Genomic DNA, 7,901 nt, shown 5'->3' with positions numbered 1-7,901 from the left:
AATGAAAAAGTAAAATTTTCCCCAAATCCAAGAAAGACATCATGTTAATTCTAGGAAACAAGACTAAAGTCCAAACTTATCTTGATTATATTTTAGAGTTTAAGGAATTTGCTATAAATATGTCCAGGTAGGAAAATAATCCAAACTCAAGGAAGTAAAAATCAGGCTAGTATCAGAATTCTTCTCTGCTCTTAAAACTCCAGAAAAGAGTGACAAAAGGCCACAGAGTTTTAGTGTTTCATTCCTTCGCAAAAACACAAGCAGAGTGGGGAGGAAAAGGTGATGGGTTAAGGGAATTGGAGAAGAGAGTTTTGATGGGTTGCTTTAAGGAAAATGAAAGATACACAAATATTAATAAAGTCATTTTGCACATGGGTAAGAGTGAGAAATTCTGAAACTACAAGTGTGCTATAGCCAAAGAAATAAATGAGCAACGTAGTTAATGGGAATCAGCTTCTCGCTATCAGAGAAAGAAGTTAGAAATAAGGAAGGAGGGAAGGCTAGAAGTTTCCTTTTGGTGCTGGATGAAAGTCAGAGCTTCCAGTACAAATTTATGGATATTTGATATAAGGATAAGCAGGTAGATACTGAAATATAGAAATGTTTGTATAGTATACATGAGGTTAACACACATACACATATTGCATACTGAGCGCTCCCTAAGAGTAACACCCCAGTGGCAATGAGCACATCTAGCACCTTGATCTTAGTTTTTAAATGCTATTCTCCAATAAGAGGAAACAGGGCTCTCTAAAGAAATAGCTAATAAATTATAAGGTTAAGGCCAGGGCAGAGAAAATGCAAGATGAGCCTGGGGGATCTTCTAGTGTCAGAAAGAAAAGCATATTAAAAAAGAAGAAGAAGGAGAAGAAGAAAAAAGGATGAAGACATGTCAAAAGGCTGCAAGAGGTAACCCAAAAGAGCTCCCAATGTCCAAGCTCAACTAAGTTGAGCAACAGAATAAGTAATAATATTTAGTGTTGAATTATAACCCAAAGAATAAAACAAACACCCACAAGTTCATACTGGTATAAACAAATGATTTAATGAATGAATAACTGAAGGAGGGACAAATATTCCTCGCAGAAAAATTCCAATTACTAAGTGGAGAAGGAATAAGGGAATTAAAATATCACTATTAGAATACCAAAGTAATAATGACTGCTGGCAAGATCCATCAATGAATGCTAAAATTAGTGGGTGAAACTTCAAGGATATTTTAAACAGGATGTTTTCATAAGCTCAAAGTTCTCCCCATCATATTTATTAATTCCTGTGTGGTTTTAACATATGTCTGCAAATTCCTTGGTACTCCTCCCTCCAGGAGGTAGGACTTAATTCCCCTCCCCTTGAATTTGAGCAACACTTAGCGACTGCTTCCAACAAGTAGTACATGGAGAGGAAAAACAATGATTTTGTAGTGAAGAAACTTGGCAGACGCCACCTGAAGCAAATGATCAACATTAATATCAGTGGTGATAAGTCGTGTTGATACTATGTATTTCCTCATACGATGTGATGAGCAGGTACATCCTCTGTAATATTTTCCCACAAAAATCTATAACCACGGTCTAATTATGAGAAAGCATGAAGCAAATTTAAATGGAGGAATATGTTTACAAAAGACCCTAACAATACCGTTCAAAAGTGCCAAAGTCATGAAAAACAAGGAAAGATGAAGAAACTGTCACAGATTAGAGGAGAGCAAAAAGACATGATTAACAGTACAATATAGTGCCCTGGATTGGATCCAGAAAAGGAAAATGACATTAGTGAAAAAAACTAGTGAAATCTGTGTAGCAACTGTGGTTCTATAAGATGTTAATATTAGGAGTTGTTTAAAGAGTGTATAGGAACTCTCTGTAATTTCTTTGTATTCTACTGTTAATTTAAAATTATTTCAAAATAAAAAAATTTAATTGCAAGCACACAAGTTAATTTTAAGAATTTCAGCTATGTGATGAATATAAGAATTCCACCCCAATGTATCACTATATGTATATAAATGGGTGATAGGCCAGGCACGGTGGCTCACACCTGTAATCCCAGCACTTTGTGAGGCCGAGGCGGGTGGATCACCTGAAGTTGGGAGTTCGAGACCAGCCTGACCAACATGGAGAAACCCCGTCTCTACTAAACATACAAAAAAAAAAAAAATTAGCCAGGCATGGTGGTGCACGCCTGTACTCCCAGCTACTCAGGAGGCTGAGAGAGGAGAATCACTTGAACCAAGGAGGTGGAGGTTGCCGTGAGCTGAGAGCTCTCCATTGTACTCCAGCCTGGGCAAGAGGAATGAAACTCCGTCTCAAAATAAATAAATAAATAAATAAAATAATAAAAATACAAAAATTAGCTGGGCGTGGTGGCACGCACCTGTAGTCCCAGCTACTCAGGAGGCTGAGGCAGGAGAATAGCTTGAATCCAGGAGGTGGAGGTTGCCGTGAGCTGAGATCTCTCCATTGTACTCCAGCCTGGGCAAGAGGAATGAAACTCCGTCTCAAAATAAATAAATAAATAAATAAAATAATAAAAATACAAAAATTAGCTGGGCGTGGTGGCACGCACCTGTAGTCCCAGCTACTCAGGAGGCTGAGGCAGGAGAATAGCTTGAATCCAGGAGGCGGAGGTTGCAGTGAGCCGAGATCGCACCACTGCACTCCAGCCTGGAGACAGAGGGAGACTCGGGGGGGGGAAAAAATAAGTTATAGCGTATTACATAATTTTGAGTAAAAAGGATAACAAAGTGACAACATTGCCATTATACAACATAAAACATGAAATGCAGAGAAAATGCATTAAAAAGGAAATAAATTGTTTCAGTTTGATAATAATCATCAATTGAAATAAAGTTATAATTGGCATGTAACTTTATCTGTCAAATTAAATGTCCTCACAATTTATAAAGTAAAAACTCTTGTTAAGTGTAGACGATGGCATTAACAGAAATATGAATGTTGATGGTTTTAACACACCACATTTGGTCAAGTAGACATAACATGCTTAATTGGATAATAAAAGAAATAAGGTTGATTTACTAGATATGTCAAGCTTTTTAACCAACAGGGAATAGATATTCTTTACAAAGCCCCAGGGATAATTTTGAAAATTGATTATAATCTACAATACAAAAAATTGTCAGTGATTTCTACAAGGAAAAGTATACACAGGCTACCTTATGTGGTTACAATACAATAAAACAAGAAATTAACAAAATTTCACACAAGAACCACAAAATTCCAAACAGGTTCAGATGTTAAACTGGCCATGCATTCCTAGAGCAAACCCACGTGATGTTATGATCCTTTTTATATATTGCTGTATTTTATTTGCTGATTGTTTCTATGTTTATTAAGTCATATGGGTCAATATAATGTCTACTTAGTTTGGGATATGCATCATGCTGGACTCATCAAATAAACTGGAAAGCATTTCTTCCTCCAATACTTTTTAGAGAGTTCATATAAGATTGGTGTTATTTTTTCCTTAAAAGTTTCATACAATTGGAGTTTTTTTGGGGAAAAGTATTTGATTATGAATTAAATACCTTTAATAGAGTTAAGCTATTATGATTTTCTGTTACTTCCTGAGTCAGTTTTGATAAATTGCATTTTTAAAGGAATTTGTCTTTTTTATGTATGTTATCATATTTGTTAGTGTAAAGTTGCTCATAATATCCCTCTCGTCTCTTTTTTAATGTCTATAGGATCTGTATCAGCTCTATTATTTCTGAAATTGGTTATTTGTGTTGTGTCTTCTTTTTCTTGATTAGTCTTCCTAGGGACTGCGTCAATTTTATTTAATCCTTTCAAAAAACCAGGTATTAACAAGTTGATTTTCTACATTATTTTTCATTTTAATGATTTCTGTCTTTATCTTTATTATTTTATCTTTACTGGGCTTTGGGAGATTACAATATGCTTTCTTAACCTATCACAGTTTACTTATACTTAATATACTATTTCACATACTATGTAAGGAGAACCTTACCAGAGTGTAATTCCATTTCTTGCCTCTTTTGTGCCAGTGCCAAATACTTTACTTCTACATACCATAGTCAGTCACCTTTCATTTCCCTACTTGCTTACTATTTATGGTGCTTTTTTTGCCTTCCTGTATATGCAATTTAGCATCTGGTACCATTTCCCTTCAGTCCAAAGAGTGTATTTTATTATATATCGTAGTTCAGGTCTTTTGTAACAAATTTCCTGTTTTTTATTTATCTGAAATATCTTTATTTCACTATTCTTTTTGAGATACATGGTTTATGCACATAGAATTCTTTTTAAAAGCACTTCAAGATGTCCCATTGCCTTCTGATCGTAATAAAACATGAAGTATAAAATACCATTTTTTTGAAAGGGAGTCTCGCTCTGTCGCCCAGGCTGGAGTGCAGTGGCATGATCTTGGCTCACTGCAACCTCTGCCTCCTAGGTTCAAGTGATTCTCCTGCCTCAGCCTCCCGAGTAGCTGGGATTACAGGTGCCCATCACCATGCCCGGCTAATTTTTGTATTTTTAGTAGAGACAGGGTTTCACCATATTCGCCAGGCTGGTCTCAAATTCCTAACCTCAGGTGATCCTCCCACCTCAGCCTCCCAAAGTTCTGGGATTACAGGCATGAGCCACCATGCCTGGCCAAAATAGTTATTTTTGATTATGTTATTTTTCATGGACAGTTACTCATGCTTTGGCAGGAAGTCAGTGTCTTCTTGTCTGTTCAGTCTCCCTTGTGGGGAATTCTCCCTCTGTCTACCTTTGCATTCACCACAAATCGCCACATTTACCTAATATTAGATATGTGGCATCTTCCTCTAAGTTCTGGTTGTCATACAGAATTTTCTCTAATATATTGATTTGGACATTTCATTGGGAACTGTGAGAATTGCAACTGAAACCATTCTTGTTTTTGTTTTGTTTTGTTTTGTTTTGTTTTTGAGACAGTCTCACCCTGTCGCCCAGGCTGGAGTGCAATGGAGCAATCTCAACTCACTGCAACCTCTGCCTCCCGGGTTCAAGTAATTCCCCTGCCTCAGCCTCCTGAGTAGCTGGGATTACAGACGCCTGCCACTACGCCCAGCTAATTTTTGTATTTTTAGTAGGGACGGGGTTTCACCATGTTGGCCAGGCTGGTCTCAAACTCCTGACCTCGGGTGATCCACCCACCTAGGCCTCCCAAAGTGCTGGGATTACAGGTGTGAGCCACCCTGCCCAGCCGATTCTTGGTTTCTTTTAACTTGTGTTCATTGACATGTTTTCACACCCTTTGAACGTGAAGTTTTCTAGATTCCTCTGTTTTCAGTGTGCTCTTGGATGCAGAATATAGTTGCCTTCTGTTTTGTAATACAAGTTGATGGTCTTTGTCTTTTTATGTTTAACCAGTTTCTAATTTACATTTGCTCTCCACATGCCATCTTGCTTTATTTTTTTTTTAATATATGCTTGTACTTGTTTTTCTTTTCTTATCTTTTGTTATATAGACTACGTATATTTATTTATTTTCTCTATGGAATTTTAAGATATAAACCCTATTTTTAATTTAATTACAGTTTAATTTTTTCATGCATCCTTTAGCTCTTTAACGGTCAATCTCAAGTAGAAAATAGTCTCTGCAATTCAGGAAAGAAAACTAGAAAATTTCACTTCTTTTTTCACTTCCCATTTTATGTATGAGATTTCAGAAGCTGCTTATTACTATAATTCTCATTTGAAAGCATTATCTTTTCTTTCTAAATGAACTGTGGTATTTTTATAGTTCTTTGTGACTTTAAGTTTGTGAAACCAAATTATGTATTTAAGCAATGTCAAATTTCTGTTCTAACCTTTTTATTCTACTTCCTCTTTACTGAGTCTGAGTTTTTAAAAAATGTTAGTGTCTTATGACATTCGAGTTCATCTTTGGAAGACATTTTTCAAGATAAGTATGTGGATTGTATACTTTATGAAATTTGCATATCTGGAAATTCTTTCCATTATCTTCACACATGTATAACATTTTGTCCAGGAATCTGAGGGTTCCCAAATTTTCCTCTCGAAAGTCTGTATGGATTTCTCCAATATCTTTTAGCAATTAATCTTGAAGGACAGCAGTCTCAACCCTCCCTGGTTCTTATTTCCTTTGAAAATAATTTACTAGATAGTTTTCTTTGTATAATAAGCTTTTCTATTCTCCCTGTGAACTTTAAAACATAATGTTAATTATAAAAATTTAAATTAGAAGCCGGGTGTGGTGGCTCATGCCTGTAATCCCATCACTTTGAGAGGCCGAGGCGGGAGGATCATGAGATCAGGAGTTCGAGACCAACCTGGCCAACATAGTGAAACCCCGTCTCTACTAAAAATACAAAAAAATTAGCTGGGCTTGGTGGCAGGGGCCTTTAATCCCAGCTACTCGGGAGGCTGAGGCAGGAGAATCGCTTCAACCTGGGAGGCAGAGGTTACAGTGAGCCAAGATCGTGCCATTGCACTCCAGCCTGGGCAACAAGAGTGAAACTCCATCTCAAAAAAAAAAATTAATTTAGATATTAATTTAGCCTTGATAACTTATCAAAAAAGAAAAAACCAAGACGAAGCTATTTAGACAGCATTTTCCAAAAGTATAGAGTAGCAATGGGATGGAAATTATAAGTTACTTTAGGGCAGTATGTGTTCTGCTAGAGAGCTGGCAGTAAACAAGAGTGTGATATTGTGATTTAATGAGAAATATGTATTGGCTTTTGTCCCTAGTTGCTGGCACAGAGCTCCCCAGAGCCTTGTAATTTCCTAAGCGATGGTAGGAGCATCTTTTGTTCTAATACTTGGTCTTTGATCATGGTTTCTGACACATAACTCCTAAATCCCTTGCAGTTCCTTGAGTGACAGCAGTATCTTTTGTTCTAATGAGGTGATGCTTGCTGGGTTCCTCAGTGGCCTCAAGATGGGGTCAGGTCACCAGAAAGACCAAACTTTGATTAGAAACTTGGAATTTTCAGATGCATTCTTCATCATCCAAGAAGGGGAGACAGGCTGAAAACTGAGTTAACAATTGGCCCTGCCTATGTCATCATGCCTCCACAAGAAACCAGTAACAAGGGCTTTGGAGAGCTTCTGAGTTGGTGGCCACGTGGAGGAGCTGGGAGAGTGGCATCCCTGGAGAAGGTGTGGAAGCTCCGTCGCCTTCACCCTCTTTTCCGCCTGCTGTTCCTGAGTTGTATCCTTTTGTTATAAATCTGCAACCTAGTAGTAAACTGTTTTCCTGAGCTCCATGAACCGCTCTAGCAAATCACCAAACCTGAACAGGGGCTCAGGGGAACCTCTGATTTATAACTAGTGGTTCAGAACCACAGGTGGCAACCTGGACTTGTGACTGGTGTCTGAAGGCAGTGGGCGTAGTGTTGTGGGACTGCCTGAGCCCCTAACTTGTGGAATCTGATGCTAACCTCAGGTAGAAAGTGTCAGAACTGAATCAAATTAGAAGACGCCCGGTCAGTAAATGTTGAGAACTGGATAATTGATGGGTGTGGGGGGGGGAAAAATAATCCCACACATGTGGTGTCAGAAATGTGTGAGTATAGGAGGAAAAAGTTATTTTTCTTTCTTTTTAGGAAGGGGAAAGAGGAGGGTAGAAAAGAATAGGGAAGAAGAAAATATGGTGGAGATTCCTTGCTGTAACTTGTTGGCTCATGTTTACTCAGTTTCCTGGGTTTAGATTCAGTTAAGGTACTGGAAATAAGATCACAATAAAATGTTATTTTTTTTTCTATAGAGAAAGGTCTAGAGATATTTTTAAAAATATGATATGTATGTTTTACTATTTTGTGAACATTGTCCTTTATATTATATTTCAGTCCATAGGCTTCATGTATTTCAGAATTACATTTGTATATTATTTAAACACGTTTATTGAAGTAATAATATTATATACCT

This window comes from Pongo abelii, chromosome 19 (genome assembly GCF_028885655.2).
Source record: "Pongo abelii isolate AG06213 chromosome 19, NHGRI_mPonAbe1-v2.0_pri, whole genome shotgun sequence".
NCBI lineage: Eukaryota > Metazoa > Chordata > Mammalia > Primates > Hominidae > Pongo > Pongo abelii.
This window is presented reverse-complemented; position numbering follows the sequence as displayed.